The sequence below is a fragment of the Saimiri boliviensis genome, chromosome 18 (assembly GCF_048565385.1).
Source record: "Saimiri boliviensis isolate mSaiBol1 chromosome 18, mSaiBol1.pri, whole genome shotgun sequence".
NCBI classification, from domain to species: domain Eukaryota; kingdom Metazoa; phylum Chordata; class Mammalia; order Primates; family Cebidae; genus Saimiri; species Saimiri boliviensis.
Window position 1 is genome coordinate 1,576,192 of NC_133466.1, and position 11,193 is coordinate 1,587,384.

Below are 11,193 nucleotides of genomic sequence, written 5' to 3' on the forward strand. Positions count from 1 at the left end.
ATGCCCCTCAATTTTGCTGTGAATATAAAACTGCTCTAAAAAATAAAGTCTATTAAAAAGTTATAAACAAACAGGCACACCTAAACAAACAGGTTGCAGGATACAAGCTCAAAGACAAATCACCCACAGAGGTCAGTGGCAGGCACCCACGTTCACAGGAGGACCCTGAGGAAGCCTTCAGGGACTGGCCCGGGTAAAAGGCACAGCAGGCCTCTGTGATGCTTCACTCAGCTGCACCTTCCTCTGCACGCTCTACTGCCTGCTTCTTAATAACAAATGCAAACCCTGATTGTCTTAAAACTCACTGCTGATAAGCTGGGAGACAAAAGAGTGCACTGTCACTCTCAACCTGAGCTCTCACTAGCACCGTCCCCCACAGCGGGAGTGTGGGAAAGGAATTAATGTCCAAAGAGCATGGACAGACAGGCAGAGCTCAGCACAGCACTCAGGAGTACCTCTCAGAAGGTAAAAACTGACGGAGATGCGCCCACTGCATTTAGGAAGCAGTATAAGAATCTTGGCTTTCTGCTCATGAGATCTGATTAAAATGTTATTTACTTTTTAAAATAATGGTAAAAAATTAATTACCTGATCAAAATAAATGAATCCTGAGAGCAACTATGACTACAAATATTTAAAGTGCCATAAATGCTAGCAACTCCTAGAATATTACAATTTCCAAAAGGATTGATACATGCTTAAGTATATTAGGTTTATTCCTCAAACGGCTATAGGTGAGGAGTTTAATCTCCTAGGAATGAAAATACATTATTGTCAGTAGCAGTTGTCTAGTTCAATTCCTGAAGAAAAAGGTAAGTAGAAAACAAAGGGTAAAGTAATTCTCCACACCCCTGCCTCACTGGCTCTTTGACATCTCGGTCCTCAAGACACCATACCCGTGTAGAGGCTTGCCGGATGCTCTAGAAAACACAGCCATTACTTGGCACAGAAATGTACTGGTTTTCAAATTAGTTGGAAATAAGAAAATAATTATTTCATAGAATAAACAGATTAACATTTTAAGATTTGTTTCATGAATGGAAAATGCTAAACACGCTACCCTGAGGCTAATTTCACCACTTTCAGAGTATATGACTGAAAATGGTTTCTCATCAAGGAAGATAATTATGCAGAGGAAAGAATCTCACATTTTCTTCTTAAAATGTGGAAGTGAAAAGGTCAAGTAAAAATAAATACAAAGCAAACTGACTAATTTGAGCTTCTTTTCTCCCTGCACCCAGCTAATAGAGCAGAAAGTTAAGAATAAAAGTGGTCAGACTTTTTCAGAGCGAGCACTGTAAGGCAAAAATAAATGTTCACACCGCACTTCCAGCTGAAACGTGACTAGTGGTAGCCCCCACACTACTTTTGGCTTTCCACTAATGCCTATAAAGACAAAAAGAAAGAGAAAACTCCTCACAGCATGGCTGGAAACTATATACTGACATACAACCTCATACATCAAGTTTTCAAAGGAAAATTTCAGGAGCAAATAAACAATTTTTGCTTAAAACCAGTGTGCTTTGGCTTCTCTATCCCCAAAAGCATCCAAAAAGAGGGGCGTCGAAACACTGGTTTTCACAGTAAACCTGGAAACAACCAAAAGGTGCACTGCTAGGTTAAACATACCACAACCTGCCCATTTATGCTTAACAAACACTTGAGTGCCTTCTCCATGCCAGGAGGATGTGGCAAAAACAAAAGCCTCCATCTACGAGAAGCCTCCAGCCCTGGGGGGTGCAGAGTGCATAAGCTGAACCTGCAGCATCAGGAGGCGGTGACGCATGCTATGCAGAAAAACAAACCAGCCTCGAGGCTGATAAGGAAAGGTGGATACTTTTCTACCTTTTGACCAGGACGTTAAAATCCAGGTCACAGAAAAACAGCCTACAAAACGGGACACTGCTCCTGACTTGTTAAACAAAAGCGTTTATGACAACTTGGTGGTACCACACAACTCATGGGCATGTACATGCATGCATGCACACAAGTGCGCACACACGGGTGTACAGGAGGGGGCAGCAGGGCAGTCTGGTGATTCCCGCATGAACCCCAGAGCCGGGTCTGGTCCCAGTTCTACAGCTGAGAGCTGTGCTGTCCTGAGCAAGGACTTACTCAAAGTCCTTTTGACTCCATTGATTTGGCTCCAAAAGTAGAGTCCTAGCAATGCCACCTTCTTCAGGTGCATTTGCAGGGCCCTGCTCAGGTGATCCAACTTCTGGTTGGCTTGGCTTGGGCTGCAATCACATAGCCTTCACCGACGGAATACTATCCTTCTAACTAAATTCTGTGTTTAATATGTATCAGGTACCTTCCAGCCATGTGTCTTATGAAATCCATAATGAATACAGAGCCATCCTAAGAAAAAAATTGAAGTGTGGAAACTACCAAAATTTAACAACCCCGAGGCTTGGGGATGTGGGTGTGGTGGCTGGAGAGAAGGAGAAACAGCCCAGAGTAATCCACGGTAGAGGGTGTCCATCCTGGCAGGTGCATGACAATGCGGTACCTACGTCCTAGGAAATCTAGGAAAGTTACTGGGGTTTTTGTTATAAACTCTATTTCAAAGCACACTGAGAATAAATTTAGAAGTTAACAATCATAAACTTTAATGCTCTTTTAAGCCGGCCTCTTCACTTTTATTGAATACATCACTTCCAATGAAACATGTACCTGAGAAACAGCACCATTATTAGAGATAGCTATCAACTGTGACTTTTAATTATTTGCAAATCTGTAAGAAATGGTATCTTACTGAAGTTCGTGGACCATTTTTAAGCACCTGTGTATGTGCATATGTGTCTGTTCATGCCTTTTTCCCACTTCCCTATGATTTTGGGGGTTTTCCCCTCAACTTCTAAAATATTTATGATATGCTACAAAGGTTTTCTCACAGTTGGTATTTTTGTCTTTTGACTTTATTGTGTTGTTTTGTTTTTGGTCAGGCAAAAGTTGTTTGTTGCTTTTTTTGTTTTGTTTTCCTTGAGGCAGGGTCTTGGTCTGTCACCCAGGCTGGAGTGGCACAATCATGGCTCATTGCAGCCTTAACCTCCTGGGGTCAGGTGATCCTCCCACCTCAACCTCCCAAGCAGTTGGGACTACAGGTGTATGTCACCACACCCAAATAATTTTTGTGTTTTTTTTGTACAAGTGGGTTTTGCTATGCTGCCCAAGCTGGTGGAAGTATTTTGTAATGTAGTCAAATTCATCCATCTTTTCTTTTATTGAACCTGAATTTTGAGTTACACCTTTAAAAAAGCCTTTCCCAACATGTAGGTTATATTCACTCATGTTTCTAACACTGGAATAGTTCCCTTTTTCACAGTTAGTCCTCTGACCCACTTGCAGCCTATTTTTGTATATGATGTGAGGTATAAATCCTAATGATATCTTTTACAAAATGGTGTCCAAATCTCCCAAGAACATGTATTTAACAATCGATCTTTGACCCAACAATCTGAGATACTATGTTTATCATATACTAGATTTCCATCTATATGTGGGCTTATTTCCTCCATTGGTCTGTGTTGCTATTCATGCAACTTCAAAACACTATTTTCCACAGACAGTCTTTGTAGTATGTTTTAATATCTAGTAGAACTATTTGCCTTTTCTTGGCTCCTTCTTTTCTAAGTTTTCTAGGTATTCATGTGATTTCAATTTTAGAATCAACATGTCCAGTCCAAGAAAAAAAACTGAGTCTTTTTGCTTTCATATATTTATTAGCATCACATTAAATGTGTAAATTAAGTTAGAACTGACATCTTAATAATGCCAAGCCATCCTAACCAAGAATAAGGTGTCTTTCCACCTGCTCAAGGTGACTCCTGGGACTTTTTCAACTTACTGTTTTCTTCACTTAGCTTTTGAACAATTCTTACTGCATTTATTCCTAAGTACTATCTTGTTGTTGTTGCTTTTGTTAACGGGGTTGTCTCTTCCATAGTATTCTGATTTTTTGTGTATATGAATATCATTGACGTCTGCATATTTTTTATTTCTACTGGATAGAATGCTCCCAGGTTATTTCCAAAAGAGGCAGTTTTATTTCTTCTTTTCCATATTTTATGCCTTTGTTTTTTCTTTCCTTTACTCAACCTAGCCAGTGGACACATTAGGATTCCTTCATATAGATTAATGAAACTGCACATCTGTGCTTTGTGCAACCTCTGCCTTGCCACAAGCCCTGCCCTGACGTACTCAAGTCCAGCACCTACTCCTTGCTTTGGGGTGATACAACTGATACAGAGAGAGACAAATTAGCATTCCAAAAGTGTATTCAGCCACATGTATTCTCAACAATACCTTCTTTGCCTTCCTGGTTCTTGTTTAACTATACTTAATTAAATTTGTGTACCTCCCACTAGAAGGACACTATCATAGGCAGCACCAAACATGGTTTATAAAAGTACAGTGAGCTAAATATTTTAAGTTGTTCGGAAGTTCCCAAGGCACTCATTATCTGGAGAATAAAAGGGAGACGGCAAAAAACCCCAAGGCCTGTGGCTCCCCAGTGTTCTTGTGGGTTTCCAAGTGCAGACTCACAGCTGAGAAACTGAGTGTAGGCATCCCAGTACTTGGCTTAGGTACCCCTTCTGCCTCCAGGTCAAGTATTTAGGATGGCCTTAGAGATAGGATGATAAACACACTGAGAGCAAGGATAAGTTAAATGACAGATGATATCTGTATTTAATATATGAGTCTAGGCTGCAATATTAAACACAACCACAACCCACATTGAACACACAGACCTTTGTTAAATATCATAAAAAGGCTTTAAACTCAGCAGGCAACACAGCCAAGTAGAGAAAGGACCCATTATATTAAAAAAAAAAAAAAAAAAAAAAAAAAAAACCCTCCCATGGGATTTAACATGCCAGCTATAAGACACAATTGCAATAAAGGCAAAGAAATGAATAACGCTGTGGATGAGCTTTTTTTTTTTTTTTTTTTTTCCGAAAGCTTGATAACACTTGAAAATCTAAGAACAACTTCTTCATGTTGAGAAGCAAACAATGCTAAAACATGAAATGACAGCAGGGTAGTTTTTGTTCTTACAAAAGAATTTCTGAACTAGATTGTTGGTATTCCTTTACAGTTGTTTTACAGAACAAAGACAACACTATCACTGGCACAACGTCTAAAAAGCAAAGAAGCTGATTTCAGCCAAAATTCCTAGACATGAGTATACTATAAAAAGGGAACTCACTCAAGAAGTTCACAATCATAAAGACTAGACAGTGGTGGGTTTCTCAGAACTTCACCTCTACAGACACACAAATCATGTTTCCAGTCCCCTAATTTCCTGCAACCAACAATACATTTTCATGAAGGAAGCCAGTCCTTGAAATCACCTACATACTGAGAAATATTCTCATATATGTATGTGTGCCTGAAGAAAATGTAATAAAGAACATAAAAGCAACACAATGCTAGAATGCTTTTAGCTTTAGTGTTCGAAATAATTCCACATTTCCTTAGGGCTGTTATGATTTTTCTCTCTTAAAATATATTCAATTAATTGTGATCTGAGAAGGAACAGATGGGGACCAGTCAGGTGCAGATGAAGGAAACAGAGAAATCAGGCCTGCCACCTCTTGTATCATACTTTGGCTAAAATGAAACCAATGCTCCTCTAGAAAATCATAAATCACACAAATACTAAAATACAAAGAAGCAGGCTGGGCGCAGTGGCTCATGCCTATAATCCCAGCACTTTGGGAGGCCAAGGTGTGCAGGTCACTTGAGGTCAGGAGTTCAAGACTAGCCTGGCCAACATGGTGAAAGCCCATCTCTACTAAGAGTAAAAAAATTAGCCAGGTGTGGTGGCAGACACCTGTAATCCCAGCTACTGGGGAGGCTGAGGCAGGAGAATCGCTTGACCCCAGGAGGCAGAGGTTGCAGTCAGCCAAGATCATGCCACTCCAGACTCCATCTCAAAAAACAAACAAACAAACAAAAGAAGCAATGATGCATCTAAAGCACAACAGAAAATTCACCTGGGAAGTAAACCCAAAGCTTCACATGCTGTCCTTGTCTCCACTTTAACCCTATTAGGTAAGTTTCTCCAACTCAACCCTGTTATCCAACTCTATTCTCAGAATTTGGGTACTTCATATTTGGCAGCATTTTCCCCAAGGGAAAAATGCAGATTTTATATCAATGTCATAAACATCTAGACCCCTTGTAGCCAGCAGGCACCCCCCAAAAACATCCAAGAGCAGGTGTGGAGCTGCTCTGCGTGAGGCCACCCAGGGGGGCTGCTGCGAAGCTCGCCAGGACAAAAGAAGGCATCTGCCGGCCCACGGGCTGCCTACCAGCACCAGGGAAAGTCCCTACTCCCCAGAATGCACGCTTGCCACTGCTGACATTTCCCTGCTTCCAGCCCTTCACAGGGTGACCTGCAACGCCATGTCTGTCTTATTTAGCCAAAACAGACCACCTCAACTTTGCTAGAGGTTACTACTAGCAAGTATGACAAGAGTTTCATCTCAACCTTTGAAGATTCTCTCCTTGAGAAACACCTCTGGTTCTCCTGGGTCCATCCCTCATTCCTTGTATCTCCCAGCTGCAGGAAGGCCTGTCCCTGCCCTGACCTCCACTGTGTCTCCACTGATCCAGTTCTTCTCTGCTCTTTCCTGGAAACCACTCTATCCCAGGAGTCCCCAGCCAAATGTGTGCAGCAGCAACAGTCTCTTTCCCCTGACAATGCTCCTTTATGGGCCCCGCTACCAGCAACAACTCCAGAATCCAAGCTGACAGCACCCGGACAGCACCTAACTCTTCACATATATATATGGCACCAAAACTAACCACATTCCCCAGCACAGCCTCTTCTCAGCCATTGATATCATCACAGATACCCAAGGCTGCCAGGCACAGGGAGAAAGATGAGAAAGGGGAAGACCAAGGGGAAGGAGAGGGCGGCGGTCCTACCTCACTGAAGGAACAGAATGCACTTGTGAAACATGCACAAGTATACCAGCTGGCTGAATACACTGCTCCAGGAGGGACCGCCATAGTGAACCCCTTGGTGATCAACTATCACCGACCCCCAGCCTGATTTCATAAGTGTGCCCTGACTACTTAGTGTTCAAAACCAAAAGATATACTGCTTTAGGATAACAGACAAAGTTAAGAAGTCAAAGAAAACTAGTGGAATCAATTACACAAAAGTCAGGACAATATTTATTTGGAGCAGAAGATAGGGATACAAAAAGTGTTTTTTAAAAAACGTATTTTTAAAGTAAATGTTATTTATAGAACAATTTTAGATTTGAAAAATTGAGCAGATGCTACAGAAAATTCCCACAAACCCCACACCCACTTTCTCTCATTAATATCTTACATTAGTATGGTTTAATATAGGAGTCCCCAACCCTTGGGCCACAGAGCAGTAACACTCCATGACCTGTTAGGGGCCGAGCTACAGTGGGAGGTAAGTGGGGGGCAGTCGGGTGAGCCTCATCTCTATCTCCAGCAGCTTCCCATCGCTCACATGACCGCCAGGGCTCCACCTTGTGGCAGATCAGTGAGTGGCAGCATTAGATTCTCACAGGACTAGAACACTACTGTGAACTGAGCATGGAGGGATCTAGGTTGCGCACTCCTTAAGAGAATCTGATGTCTGAGGATCTGTCACTGTTGTCCCATCACCCCCTGATGGGATCACCTAGTTGCAGGAAAAAAAGCTCAGGGCTCCCACTGATTCTACGTGACGGTGAGTTGTACAATTATTTCGTTACGTATTACAATGTAATAATAGAAATAAAGTGCACAATAAATGTAATGAGCTTGAATCATCCCAAAACCATTCTCCCAGCCCCCATCCCTGTCCATGGAAAAATTGTCACCAGTCCCTGGTGCCAAAAAGGTTGGGGACCGCTGGCTTAATGGACTCGCCACTGTGAGGCTGACCTGGCCCCTGCTGAATTGAGCCCCCCCGCCTCCGTCACCCCATGCTGTCCTCTCTGGAAGGAAGTTGTTCTGCACAGCCCTTGCCTTGGGGTGGAGGTTGTGCTCCACTTCCTGGAAGATACAGCAGCTACAGCAGCTACAGAGATGCTTTGGAATTCTGCTGGAAAAGAAGCTTTATCTCTTCTCCCCATTTATCAGTCATTTACTTATGTCAGTCTGGACTCATGGATATTTATTTATCTCTGGGCTATAATCCAACACTATTGTGTTGTAGAAATTGTTCCAGCTTTGGCCACTGGGAGCTCTTTCAGTTGGCTCCTGGGTCCCTTTGATACCACCCATTGATATAGGTGTGGCTATATTTGTTTCTTGGCATTTCCTTGCCATTTCCTTGGCATTTCTGGCACTTGTGTATTTCCTGCCCAGTCCTACCCAGTCCTAGAATCAGTAATTTCTCCAATAAAGAACCTCACTCTATTTTTTATATGGTCTTTTATGGAACATGCAGCTACATGTTTAAAAGATACAGTTGTGGTACCATTTGCTGCCTTGAATGCATCCCCCTCTTTCTGATAACAGCACCCCAAATGTGCTGAGGAAACTGCCTTCTCCTATTGAACTGCCTGCATAATTACTTCCAAGAAACCAAAAATTATTTTAAACCCTTGTGCTGGTAACAGACACAGACCAAGGTAAAAAAGATAATTCTAGTTAGAATAAAAATAAGCACACTGGCCAGGCATGGTGACTCACACCTGTAATCCCAGCACCTTTGGAGGCCAAAGAGGAAGGATCACTTAAGCTCAGGAGTTCAAGACCAGCCAGGCCAACATAGTGAGACTCCTTCTCTACAAAAAATTTAAAAAGTTAGCTGGGTGTGGTGATAGTGGTAGTCCCATAGACCCATCTATCCAGCAGGCTGACGTGGGAGAATCACTTTAGCCTGGAAGTTGAGGCTGCAGTAAGCCATGATTATCACTGCACTCCAGCCTGAGTCAAAGAGTGAGACCCTGTCTCAAATAAAAAAATAAGTAAGCACAAGATATGCTCAGTTTAAAATAAACCACGTCTGGTACGTCTGGCAAAACTATGTCCACCACTGTTATTACTCATCCCTTACTCAATTTTAAGCAGCACTCGTCTCCCATATAACAGTCAGCAAGACTGGTGTGCTAACATACTCAGCATTCAAAAACTCCAAATGCTTGTGTATTAAGTATACACTATCCAGAAATTTTCACAAGCTTTCTGCTTGGGGAAAGAAATTAAAGTTCTAAAGATGGGGAAGTTCATGACAATTTCCAAAAGCAAAAGGAGCAATGATTACTTAGGAAGTAATGCTTTCTTTAAACCCCAGTACAGGAAGTAAATGTTACATACTAGCAAAACTTTTGACAAGCATTAAAAAATGTTTTCTTACATCACAGGTATACTTAATCATAACTTCAAAGCTTCTAAAACAAAAACTCTGTACACACACTTCAGGAGGTATTCCCGTGTGCCGTGAAACAACGGAGCCTGGGGTGTCTGCAGAGATCCTCTGCACCCAGCACTCAGCAACTGGCAGCGGGCATTTCCACACCTGCTAAAGCCTGCTGGGCAGCTAAGCAGCACCAGGCGCAAGACTGTCGGGACACAGCCGCCCGTGTACAGGGAACAGTGAGCACGTGAGCGCAGTACCAGCTCCGGAGCGCCAGGGCGCGCGACGCGGCACGTCTGTTCCTACCGGGGCCGACCGTTAACAGCCGTGGGCAGGAGTTAGGCCAGGGTGCAGCTGTCAGGACCTCGCTGGACAGGACCAGAGAAGACCCGGGGGAACAGACGCTCCAGGCATCGGCCGCGACTGCGGCACCAGCTAAGCGGAAGAGCTGGAGTACTCGGCCATGGCGGCGCGACCTGCGCTAGCGCTGCTGCTGCTGCTGGTCCTACTCCTGCCGGTACAGAGCCTCTCAGAGCCCGAGGCCACAGCGCCGACCCCCACCCCGACCCCGGGTAGCAACTCATCAGTGAGCAGGCCCCTTCCCAGCATCGAGCTCCAGGCCCGCGGCCAGCGCCCCAAGTTGGGCCCGCTCCTCCTGCTGGCCCCGCTGGCCCTGCGACCCATCCTCCTGTAGGGGCGCCCAGCCAGCCACGTCTAGGCAGCCGCTGGGACCGGCCTGCCCCATCGTGCAACAGAGATGCCTGAGAGCTGCCCACCTCCATTCCTTGACTTCACTCAGAAATGGGCCCAGAAAACAGAATCCCACCAGGACTGGTTTGGAGCATCCGGAGACCAGGGTTTCACTTCCTGGATTCCATGAAGAGCCTCAAAGGAAATGCCACATCCTACTGAGTTAAAGATGGGGTTAAGGAACTTGGAACCCACAACTCTGCCTTGGGAAATCAAAAGAAGATATTTACCTTTTGTTTGGTTCATTAAATGTGTAAAGTCAAAATATGATGAGGTCATGTGCAAGGCCTCCTTGTTTTGGGTAGAGTGGAAAGGGCGGGACTGGCAGGCACTCCCTAAGTCTGCCACCTGCCACCTTGCAGAATTCTCTAGGAATGCACTGCTGCTGTGGCGTTCAGTGCCACACTGCAGCATTTGACCTGGGAACATTAACTGCTGGGGGCCATTGCAAGCCTAGTTAGTAAGCCCAGCCTGTCTACTTTGCCCCACCCATCCCCATTCATCCAAAGAACCTTGTAGCTATGATTTCAATCTGGTTCCAAAGACCAGACATACATAATCTCATATAACCTACAATGCTGCTTTTTAAATTTCTGTATATGTTGAATAATTTTTACGAGTTATAAGTGACCTTTTAAAACATGTATTTTTAAATCTTTAACGTGAGGGAGAGAAAAAGGAAAGCATTTGGAAAGGGAAGACTAGAAGCTTGCCTTCAGTTCACACAAATTTACACTATTTCTATACATGTGTTATCTTTATAAATCGACATTTAGAATACTTCCTGTATAAATACTTTTAGATAGAACCTGAGACGAAGCCTTGAGTAGCTTCTGGAAGGAAACCCTAATACCACCATCGAGGTGCACACACACCAACACCCAGCATCTAGGAGGGCATCTGGGCCTCCATAGCCCAAGACATGCCAGCCCAATAGAGCATTCCCAGAAACTCCAGATCCAGCCGACCTCAGAACAGTGTGTGAACACTTCATACGGGGCTTACTGTGCACGTTTTGGATTGCACATTGTGTTCAGTAATTATGCTTGAATTTACATAACTTAAAATGATGTATTTTAGCATAAATGGCAAATTTTAATTTTTTT